The sequence below is a fragment of the Pogona vitticeps genome, chromosome 5 (assembly GCF_051106095.1).
Source record: "Pogona vitticeps strain Pit_001003342236 chromosome 5, PviZW2.1, whole genome shotgun sequence".
Lineage (NCBI taxonomy): Eukaryota > Metazoa > Chordata > Lepidosauria > Squamata > Agamidae > Pogona > Pogona vitticeps.
In genome coordinates this window covers 179,435,803-179,447,938 of record NC_135787.1, presented here as the reverse complement: position 1 = coordinate 179,447,938, position 12,136 = coordinate 179,435,803, and the positions used below count along the sequence as shown (strand labels likewise).

Below are 12,136 nucleotides of genomic sequence, written 5' to 3'. Positions count from 1 at the left end.
GCCACTGTTTTGCCTGCAGTGTGTGACGAGGCATTGTCATGCAACAGGATGACATCTTTGGAGAGCTTTCGTCGACGTTTTTCCTTGATGTTTTGCCTCAACTTTGTCAATAAAGCACAGTAATATTTTGCATTGATGGTTGAACCCTGTGGGAGGTAGTCCACCAACAGAACTCCCTTCTTATCCCAAAAAACTGTTGTCATTTGCTTCTGCACCGACCTTTGCACTCGGAACTATTTTGGCTTGGGGGAACCACTGTGCCTCCATTCCTTAGACTGTTCCTTTGTCTCAGGATCATAACAGTAGATCCATGTCTCATCACCAGTTACCAGTTTGCCCAGGAAATCTGACTCATTTCTTGCAAAATGTTCCAAAACAGCCACTGATGACTCTACACATTTCCTCTTTTGTTCAGTTGTCAAAAGTTTGGAGATCCACTTTGCTGCCAGCTTTCTCATTTCCAAGTTGTTATGGATAATGGCACCAACTCAGACATATAACAATACTTTTGGCTGATATTCAGCGGTCCTCCATGATCATGTCATGGATGGCTTTCACATTTGCAGGCACAGAGATGGGAATAGGCCTTCCACTGGGTTTCTCACTTTCAACACCGAAATGGCCAGTTTTAAAATTGACAACCCAATGTTTAACTGTTGCATATGAAGGGCCACTGTCACCCATAGTTTGTGACATTTCATCATAGATGTGTTTTGCACCTTTCCCTTGGAGAAACAGGAACTTGATTATGGTCCTATGCTCTTCCACATTGAACTTTTCTGGAGGTGCCGCCATGTTTACTTTGGACCGGAAAATGAAAGTTAAGTTAAAATCATAGGTAGTTGATTTTTGCATCATTGAATATAGATAAACTGGCCAATACACCCTGCAATTTATAGCTTCCTAGCTCAATTTTTTCTGGTTAAGGCTCAATACTTATCAGCACCCCCTCATAGTGAAGCAGGAGTTGTACAGCAAGGATGATAAAGTGAAATCCACAATGGAAAGTCTTAAACTCAGTTGACCAGCAAAGAGTACACATAAGTGGAGAACATTAAGAACAATTGTTTAATGCAAAGGAAACCGCACTGACCAACAAAGGAAGTCTAAATCCACATTAAGGTGTTATGTTTAATATACCAGACACAAAAAGGTACAAAATTGAACAGTCTTTCTGGATCATACAACCTCTTCATTGGTATAGTGCCACCAAAAATTGAGGGGTCGATCCCCCTCCCCATTGACATTTTAAAATCCTTACAAAGTCCCATTCTGTCCCTACTGTGGTGGAGAGGACGGAAATAGCAGACATTAAACATGGCTCTGTTTAAGACAATAAATTTGTCAGAATTCTGTTGAGCAACTCCCCACAAATGTCTGATGATGTGGTGGAACTGATGATGACAACTTTCAGATATTAAAAGTACTCCCCGCCTGGAAGCTCCCAAAGGTTTTCCCACATCAAAAGGGATCCTTTAGGAACACCAGAATCTCCGAGGGGGAAATAAGAATGTCTGAATTAAAGATTAAAGTCTGACTCATATAGCAACAACCTATTTTTTAAATAAAACTAAATGACAAAACATCCAGATGTTAGAACTACACACTAGATATTTTGTGCTCCCCCCACCCCAGCAGAATGCATAATGCAAACACTACCAAACACTCCTTCTGTTATAGTTGTCTTGTAAGTGCTTGGTGACAAGACACACTGTATTCTGTACCCTGCAAAATAATTTGAGGCAAAGGAGAAAAAATATTCATGCTCCCCATAGATATTAAAAGCAAACTGGAATCCAGTTATACATATCTTAGTATTAATGAGATTTATATAAAGTGTCTATAAACTCTCAATATTCCCATGAAACCAGAAAAAAGGGATAGCAACTCTGTATTTTAGATTTTTAATTGCTGGACAATTATATATAGAAACATCACACATTAAGATTGGGATTCCATTAATTGATACAATTTTCTGTGAAGACAAGAGTACTGGGCAAAACTCTGCATTTGATTGCCACTACTAGCCAATAACAGGTTTCGAAATTGTGTGTAGAGCGATCCCCCCCTCCCCAAAAAAGACTTCTGTCCTCATTCTGTGTCACATCATAAAATGCTCTAATGGCAAGAGCATACAGTAACCAGAGAGCTAATGAAAGCAGTAGCATAGACTAGAAGCAGAAGCTGAGCATTTAGAGAAGTGTTCCATTTGCCAAGGCTGTTAACTATTTTTAAGACCGCAACAACCTTCCTTCTGCAAATAAAATATCTGAGACCAGACCTGTCTACAAATCTTCAGTGGCAGAAAACAGAGAGCTTCATGCTCCTGGCATATTAAAACCAAGAACTCCCAGGTCTCTCTGCTTTATGGAAAGAACCACATAGGCTTCAAGGTGCTTTCAATGTTATTTAACAATGACAATATGTTCCCTTTTATCTGCAGGTTAAGAGGAAAATTTAACAATTTGCTAACAAAAGACAAGACAAACATCTAGTCTCCAGCACAGGGAAATCAATGACCCTAACAGCTACTTTTTGTTCCCTGTAAACTGCTGCTGTATACAGAAATCAGTCTCTCCAGCAACAGGTTGCTGAGACACATAATGAAGCATTCAGACACAGTATGAAGTGGGGGGGGGGGGGAGGACAAAGATTCCACAGCTATTTCCAACAAAGATAAGTCATGTAAACATGGTTTTCAAGGTGTCTTTAAACACCATGGCAATATGGGCAGTAAACCAGGTTACAGTGTTGGAGGCTTCTTTTGAAAACTAAAAGGCCATCCAGCCCAATGCCAGGTGGTGTGGGGGGAAAACTGAATCTACTCAACTGTTTGGCTTAAATGGCAATCTTTGCCTCAACATCACAGATACAGGATCTGCTCTTAAACATTCAAATTTGCAATCCAAGCCCTTTGTATAGTCATCAGTGCACAACATAGTGCACAAACATCATAGTTTAAATGCAAAAGATAGCCATTCAATTTGTATCCCAATGTACACAGTACTGTACTATCTATTTATAAATGCCCTAAAAGTGGCATTTCTAAGCCCATTCTATAGAAAGTCATATGGCTACATTTATGGGAGCCAGGACAGGCTGACCAATGAACAGCATTTGTTATTTTCAAACGAATACTGTAATACAATCAAGCTATTTCCTTGAGAGACACATTTTTACTTTAATGAAAATTCTGATGAACCACCTATCGTTCAAGAGTGGGTCTACACCAATAATTCTCTATTGCTCCCTTGACCTCAGGTCTCTTTTAATTATGTTACTGATCATTTTTGTAAACTATGCATTCTGCCATTCTGTTTCACCGTGATGTTATTCGCACATCAGCTAAACCCGAAGGAAACTGGAACCTCATTTGACATACAAAATTTGTGAGATTATATCTTAAGACAACCCCCTATAGCTGACACACAACTGAAAAACATACCACAGAACTCAACTGAAGGCTCTGTATTTGCATACCTCAGGGTTCTAGTAACAATTTTTAGTGCCAGATATATTAAGCCATATTCAGATAACACCAACAGCAATTTCTTGTCCTTTAGAATGCAAAGCAGATGACACTACAGTATTTCATATGCCACAATCTTTTAAAGTTCTGCACTGAAAACATCTACAGCTCTTCCTTCCACCAGTCTGCATTAAAGGTCAAAGTTAGCATGTTACTCTTAAAATGCAGCCCTGTTCCAGCCTGTTACTGTACTAAGGGCTGATACTGAAGGAAATGCAGACACTTGCAAAGATTAATGCATGTGTGCCTATCTGTCAAGAATGAGTTACAGAAGTTTCATAATACTGCAGTTAAAAACAGATATCCTTGAACTGCTAACAATTCTATATAAACTTTAGCCTTGTATCAACTTTCCATATCAAGATAAGAATTACTGGGTGCAGTAAAATGAATGATTTTGACCAGCACAAATACAGCAGTCATAACTGGGAGCATTAGAATATCACTGGGGGATGATTCATAGCATGGTTGAGGAACATTCAACAAACATTTCAGGTTATCTAGATCTTTTCTCTGTGGAAGCCAGTGTGGTATAGCAGGGAGAGATATGGGTTCAAATCCACTTAGCCACAGAAACTCACTTGCAGAGATGGCAATGGAAAACCATTTCTTAAGCATTTCGCATGTCCTGAAAAACCTACAAGGATCACTATAATGCTTGGCAGCCCATAAAAACAGATAAAACCTTGCCGTTGCACAGAAAAGCCAACTTGATTATATGTTTTCTATTAAACAAGGGTTTGACTCATTATAAGTGAGGCACTTTGAAAATAAACACATTTTTGGCATAAGTTTTCATACATTACAATCCAATTCATCTTTAGCCCACTTCATCTAATGAAGTGGGTTAAAGACCATGAAAATGTTTAATAAAACGTGTTAATTTTAAGGTCTAACAAAACTGCTGCTTCTGCAGTGGTTAACACTGTACATTCTATCATTACAATTCAGGAAAGACACAAGCCATGCTATCCAAAATATTAAACACTAGACCCAGAATCCTATGGCCTTATGTTTTCATGAGGGCATTCTGCCTCAGCAGGTTCTTCTTCACCACCCAGTCTCACACTGGTTGTGAAATCCAGTGAAGAAATGCACTGGAGGAAAAATTATTGGGCAACTATCGTTCCATCCATGGATTTTCTCCATTTGGATTTTGTCTCAGAAAATATTATTAAAACCTCTAGCCTTCATCACACCACTGATTGTCTGAACTGTGATCTTTGTTTCCTTCACTTTCTAAATTCTTTCATCATGTCAACAATTCTGTGCTGACATCAAAGTATAAAATAACTGATGCAGAAGTTCAACCAATACTACCCATTTGGATAGTATTGTAATTATAGTACTGATAATTAGAAAGACAGCATGGCATAGTGGACAGAAAAATGAGCTAGGACTCGTATGACGTGGATTCAAATTCTTGCTTGGCCATTGAAACTTGGGGGTAGCACTAGCAAAACTCATGTCTTAAATAACTCATATATCTTAAAAATTCTATCAGTCACTATAAAAGATTTACAGAGTTAGACTAATAATTTAAGGCAGGAAGCAATCCAAACTTCTAAACTTATCTATGTGAATAAAGAAAAAAAATCTGAATTAGAGGTCTTCAAAACCGTATCTACTTCCTAATAAACATTTAAACAGCACAAGTTACTGTGAAGTATATGCATGTAAGAGAAAGTTATCTACATACTGCATAAATGGTTGTCCTTCGCCAGTGAGGCTCAAAGAATAGCAAATAATTTAAATAATTTCTTACCTTTGATGCTTCAAAAATGGAACACCAGCAAGATGATGTTCTTTAATCTACTTCAGGAAAAACTGATCTTGGCACACATTATGTGGGAGAGATTATCATACAAACTGCTCATCGGATGTAAGCCAAAACTCCACCTACCTAACCAAATCAACATTTTGTTATTGCCAAGCTGCCCTTTTTCTGTAACAGAGTGCACAACATTTGTCTGTCACATGCCAGTATCAGAGTCCACAAGATAGGGCTACACCTCTAGATTAAGATAATTTAATCCACATACTTAGTAATTATCTGTTTAACCACATTTGTTTACTAGGTAATTCACAGGACTGTCATTAAAAGTGACATTCAGCCATTTAAACTGATGTATTTACTCCCAAGTTGCCACTGGTCCAAGCCAAGACCAGTCACTGCTGCACTTATGTAAGAAAAAAAAACTATGGTCCTACTGCTTATTGCCACCATACAGTGGCATATCTTCATAAAATCTAGAGATACAAGTTGCAAGTCAAACCCTCAATCTTGTGTTCATATCAGAATGGGAAAAGGATGGTGTGAATGTGGTGACGAACCTTAAGTCTTAACTCTTCTCATGGTCAGATAATCTTCTGCTCAGATTTGGACTCCACTGAACCCCTCTCATGGGATGTATTATTATGGTCTGCCCCTAAAGGCTGATGGATCCAACTGGTTTCCAAAAGTCTCTAGGAATTTTTCCAGCTGCTATGGTTGATGCTTAGTTCAATACTCTGGTCAGTCAGTAGCACTCAGAGGTGACACAAACCATAGACACAATTGCCCCTAAATGCCCTCTTCAATGCAGAGCCCAGCCTCTGCCATGGTTTATGGAGGAGTTAAAGGTGAGGAAGCAATTAGGAAGAAGGCTAGAGAGTAGATGGAGGAAAGTTTCCACCTGGCAGCGGTCAGAGAAGCATCCAGAAGATACTGGAATAAACTAAGGCCACCAAAACAAGCTGCAATATCCAACTAACTGAGGCAGCTTCCAACCATCAGGCAGAACTCCTCCATGTGGGTTCATGCCTTCATTTTTTCCAGACAAAAGCTACTTCACTGTGCAAATGTTGAGAACTGCAAACGATTGGCAGCTCACTTTAAATCTAGGGCTGAAAGCATTTGTCTGGATCTTGACTACTGTTGATATCAGTAGATCTGATGGAGATGTCCAATGCACTGTCTAATCAAGTTATATTGAATCAGTTTCAGTTGGTATGGTCTGAGGATATGGACTTGCACGCTGCAAAGCCACCTCATCCTCTCTAGATCCTTGCCCACTGTGGCTCTTAAAGTCAAGAAAGGAAATGACTATGGAATGGGCTACTCACATCATTAATGTATTCCTATGAGAGGGATTATTTACCTTCACATCTAAAGGAAACCATTATTTCTGGTTAATTATTTATGGCCCATTCAAAAGAAATCCAATTAGCAGTGGATGATCTTAACAACTATAAGCCCATTGCTAACTTTTCATTCCATTGCAAGCTGATTAAGAGGGTGGTAGCTGACCAGCTGCAGCCATTTTTGGAGGGGTCGGATGTTCTGGATCTTTTTCAATCAGGATTCAGGCTGTGCCTAAATAGAGTTAAACTGAACCAGTTTAACTCGACTGAAACAGCACTGGTCAGCATGAAAGACAATCTCCTGAAGGAGGCACACAGGGGAGTGTAACCCCCTGGATCTTTCTGTGGCATTTCATACAGTTGATCATGATATCCTTCTGGGTTGACTACAGAGTTTCAGACTTGGGAGCTCAGTTTTTTCATAATTCCAGTCCTTGGGGTACTCTTGGACTCAGCTCTTTCTATGGTGGTTCAAATATCTATGAGGCCAACAGTGCCTTTTATCAACTTTGTTTGAGTGCCCAGCTGCACCCCTACCTGGATAAGAAATGCCTACCAACAGTGGTTCATGCACTGGTAATCTCTAAAATAAACTACCAGAATTCTCTCTATATAGGACTTTCCTTGAAGTCAGTACAGCAACTTCAGCAGGTCCAAAATGCAGCAACGAGACTGATTACAGGTACCAACAGATATGAACACATGTCTTCACTCTTGGTACACCTTCACTGGTTCCCTGTTAATTTCCCTGCTCAATTTAAGATGCTGGTCATAACCTATAAAGCCCTTAATAGTTTAGGACCTCAATTTTGGCTGAACATCTCTCCCACGTTGACCCATCATACCTGCTCCTCTCAGTCCTTGATGTTAAGAATTGTAACACCCAAGGAGTCAAAAAAAGCCAACCAAGCTTCCTCAGTCATGAACTCTTCTTTCTACAGTAAGCTTCCTACAGAGGTTCACCAAGGACCATCCCATTCTGTTTTTAGGAAGCTAATTAAGACTGAATTATACAATGCTGTCTTCTAAGTGTGAATATTTTCCTGATACTGAAATGGGTTTTAATTTGTGTATTTTTAACAGTAGTTTTAGCTAGTGGCAGGTTCAGTGTATTTTACCTTTTTTAAAAAAGTATTAAATTGTGTTTTTATTGTATGACTTTATTATACACTGTGAACCACCCAGAGAGTGATATCACTAATGAGGCAGTACATAAATTGAGTGAATGAACGAATGAATAAACAAACCTCCTTCCAAAGCTGTAGTTCGAACAAGAGGTCCTAGACTGATAAATTCAAGACTGAGAGCAGGTTGTACTTGTATCAAGTATATTCCAACACTGATTTTAGAATTTGAAAGCTGGTGAATGTGATTCATTTCCCCATATGCATTCCAGAAACAAAATGTACTACTAACCTGCCTGCTGAAGAACAAATATTGCACTTAAGTTCCACTTTCCCAGCACATGAAATATCTACTATCAATGTTTATATGTTCAGATTTGTGAAGTCTCATTGCTATGGACAGCGTCTCCTAGAGTCAGACTTCCCATGTACTCTCATGTAACAAACATGTAGCAAACATTAATTGTTCACAATGATATGAAGAAAGCCTTAGTTATCTACATTAGGAGTGGCTAGAAATGGGAAGGAAATGGGAAGCTTTTAAACTTACTTGTGAGTCAGACACTAGCTTCTTATTACTAAAATAATTGTTACTGCTCCCAAGCTCCCTGGATTGTAAAATCTAAGAAAGTAATCAAATAAAATATGATTACAAGATTTTTCAACTTTAAAAAATCCAACAAAAATTAGACAGACGTGACAATCTAGGAACCTTCAAAGACATGGGAGATAGCGCAAATAGTCTAAAATCTGGACTAAACAGCCCTGGAGCCATGCACATTTTAAAAAGATGGGTGTGGTGTGGTTACTGAATGCCACTTTACATGACTGAGAACTAACATGAACTTGTAAAAATATGGATGGGGATGCTCATTCAACAACATTGCTGGTCTTAACATCCACAGCGTATGCATTATACTTGGAAAGGAAAACACCTCCTTAAAATACAGACAACACTATGGTGGAAGATGATAAAGAAACCTATTTTTAAAAAGTGCTTGTTAAACTCTTTCACAACATTTTATGCAACTAAAGCTCAACAAACCTTCCTTCTAAGCTCTGACCTACTGAGGCTTCAGTGCTGCCAGCAAACTGTTCTATACATTGTGTAATAACACTCCCCGGTTACACATACTCAAGTTACTAGCAAACAAGGTCACTAAGCAAAGGGAGGGGTGCCAATTTACACTTTATATAGCACTAACACTGTAAAATCAAACCACAGGAATATTTAGCAATATGTTATTTCCTCTCTAGGTCAACTGGATGTGGGTTATTTGACTCAATTTTCTCATTTAAACTAAGGTGCAACTAGAGACATATGAGGCAACCCTTCATCTCTTTCAGTTATATGAGTAACTAAATCTGCAGTGACAAGAGAATGGTCCTCCAGCCCCAACATTATGCAACTGCAGAGGATGAACAGTTTAATATATTTGCATCTGTTTTGTGCTCTTGAGTTACTTTCAGGTTATAGTGTTCTTATGAATTAATGAACTAAAGATCCTATTACTAACAGCCCTGCTCAGGTTTTGCAGATAGAGAGACATTATTTCCTTTAATAAGTCAGCCCATCTCATACTAGGTCTTTTTCTTTTTCTAATACTATAAACTTTTCTGTCTTTTCCAGTGAGTCTTGTCTTATGAAATGCCCAAAGTATGACAGCTTCAGTTCATCACTTTAGCTTCTAAAAAGAAGCTGTACTGGAAGTCCAATATAACAACAATTCAACTGCTAGGCAGGCTTCAAAAATTCAGTTGTCCAAGCACCAAGTGCGTTTTAAAAACTGATTCCAGCTATTGACAGACAGGGGGAAAAACCATTTTGGTCAGATCAGTATGTCTAGATGTTTCCTTACAGATCAAAGCAAAAGCCAGCAGGTTCAAGTTAAGCCTCCCAGTGAGCTGCAAGCTAAACTGGAGAACAATTGGGCCCTTGGTACTCATGAAGCTGCTGAAGACCAAAGGAGCCTCTTCTGCTAGCAGAAGAATACAGTTAAACCTGTTAAAATAATAGGCAGCAGGCTCTTAGTTCTTTTTATCTTCATCCCAGGAACCATCTGAAACATATGATTAAGACCAGAGGTGGTTAAGTAGTACATGCTGGGAACTTCCTTTTTGAACAGGAAGTTAGGAGGAGTCAGGTCTACATTGAGCCATGAAGAGTTCTGGATTACTTATTTCTCCCAGGTAAGTGACATTTAAGTAACCATAAGTGTAAATCTATCAGCAAGAATACCTAAAGGGAGAATTCTGGGATCTATAACACTAAAAAAAAAGCATGCCCCAAAACAACTACTATAGACCCACAAGGCACAAAATAGTACAAAAAAATAGGGAACAAGTATTTTAAAAGGAACATTTTGTCATCAATACAATTTAGTATACCTAGAGTTCAGAGGTTAAGCTTAAATTCTACTATGCAAGATGGAATCTTCCCAAACTAGAGAAAAAAACATTTTGGCCTTCTCATATACGAGAAGTCTTTACAAATACAAGTAATGGTTACTAGAAATTCAAACTACAGTGGTGCCTCGCTTAACGACGATAATCCGTTCCAGGAAAATCGCCATTAAGCGAAAACATCGTAAAACGAAATTAAAAACTCCATTGAAATGCACTGAAACCTGTTCAATGCGTTCCAATGGGGTAAAAACTCACCGTCCAGCAAAGATCCTCCATATGGCGGCTATTTTCGCTGCCTGTATAGCGAGGAATCCGTCCTTAAACATAGCGGGGAGCCATTTTAAGCACCCGGTGGCCATTTTGAAACTGCCAATCAGCTGTTTAAAAAAACATCGTTTTGCGAAGAATCGGTTCCCAAAGCAGGGAACCAATCATCACAAAGTGAAAAGACCCTATTTAGACCATCATTTTGCAATCGCAAAAAGATCATCGTACAGCGATTTCATCGTAATGCGGAGCAATCATTAAGCGAGGCACCACTGTAATCAAGAAGTTTATAATGCTGTGGACAAAACCACCAAATCTGTGTTGTAAGCCACTGAATGATACAACTTGCCAAAATTTTCAAGACCTGGAAAAATCATTTTGTCAAATCTCTGAGTGACACAGTATTTTCTGAAGTGCTGTGCTACAAATAATATATTGAAATTTCAAATATTTTACTTTGACAGAAGACTAGTTATATATTTTAAAATATTATTTTGCAATGACATGGTTCTTTCTTTGTGAAACCAAGTTAGTTCCACCTTAACATTCATTGCCAGATGCATCATTAAAATACACACATTTTAAACAGAACACCTAGTGAAACCTAGTGTATATTAATCCACCTCCAATATTAAGACATCATCCAAGACATAAGCTTTTTATTCATAAAATCTGGGGGAAATGGCAACTAAGAAGAAAAGGCAATCGAAGCACACCTTGGAAGCAACATGCACCTGCTCAAACAGCACACCTCCCAAAGAATTCATATCTGCTCAGTAATTCTGTACTTCCATAATGTTAACTACTTCATACTTTTACCTCTTTCCACTAAATTTGTGAATGTACGTCTAGGCTGTAATATTCTGTACTGCAGAGAAGAATTTTCTTGATTCAATGAACTTCCATCAAAATAACATTCTAACAATAAAAAAACTAAAGGAAAAACCTAGTGAAATGCTGACTAGGATGTCAGAAGGAAGGTTAGGCTAACACTTTTCTTTGTAAATAGAATTTTCTTACAATCATGTCAGTGTATCAGACAGACTATTCAACATTGTACTTCCCTCTATGGTACTTGTAGAAACTAACATAACTCACATTATATGGTTATGGTTTTTTTTCTTAACTCAAAAACTCTGAGGAAATTGTGATGTTTACAAATCAACCCCTCAAAGTCCTCCTGAATTTAATGGCTCTTATATCAAAATAAGTGCACATACAATTGCAGTTGATAACCAACTTCCTCAAAAAGCCCGTCCGTTAACAGCAGCACCATATTTTACAAACATGTGACTAGTTTTCTTTTCACCTCAAGCATTACGAGTACGCACAACTTATTACTGTACACTGTACAGTATGTCTATTCCAAAGTAAACCATGGAGTCCAAAGGTGATAGCTTAGTTGAGTGCAATAAGCACTTCTTCGGGAGGCAGTTATTTAAAGTTTGTTCGGTTTTAACCGCCAACAGAATTGAATCTACAAGAGCGCAACTCCTAATAAATGGAAAGCTGCTGAAAAACTGCTACAAGCCTCGTTCGCGTTTTGTAAATGCGAGGGCAGCCATTCGAAAAGCTCTACGGCAGAACACCTGCCACTTTTTCCCCATCCGTTTATAACCCGGTAATTTGGAATACTTGGGAGAGCCAAAGTGATACAGGTGCACCGGAAGCAACGATCGGGGCCGTT

The 12,136-nt window shown here is 38.5% G+C and overlaps 1 protein-coding gene across 4 annotated transcripts in view; it reads right to left on the bottom strand.

The window, feature by feature from the left end:
* The window catches only part of ADIPOR2 (adiponectin receptor 2), a 35,185-nt gene that overhangs the window by 22,549 nt on the left and 500 nt on the right, over positions 1 to 12,136 (bottom strand). The window contains exon 1 of one of the 4 annotated variants that reach the window (XM_020789050.3): positions 5,295 to 12,123. The exons of 2 other annotated variants lie outside the window; for them this stretch is intronic. The gene's annotated coding sequence lies outside the window, so the exon portion shown is untranslated. Of the gene's footprint in view, positions 1 to 5,228; positions 12,124 to 12,136 lie in introns of those variants that run through there. One more of the 4 variants, XM_072999842.2, reaches the window with a different exon arrangement.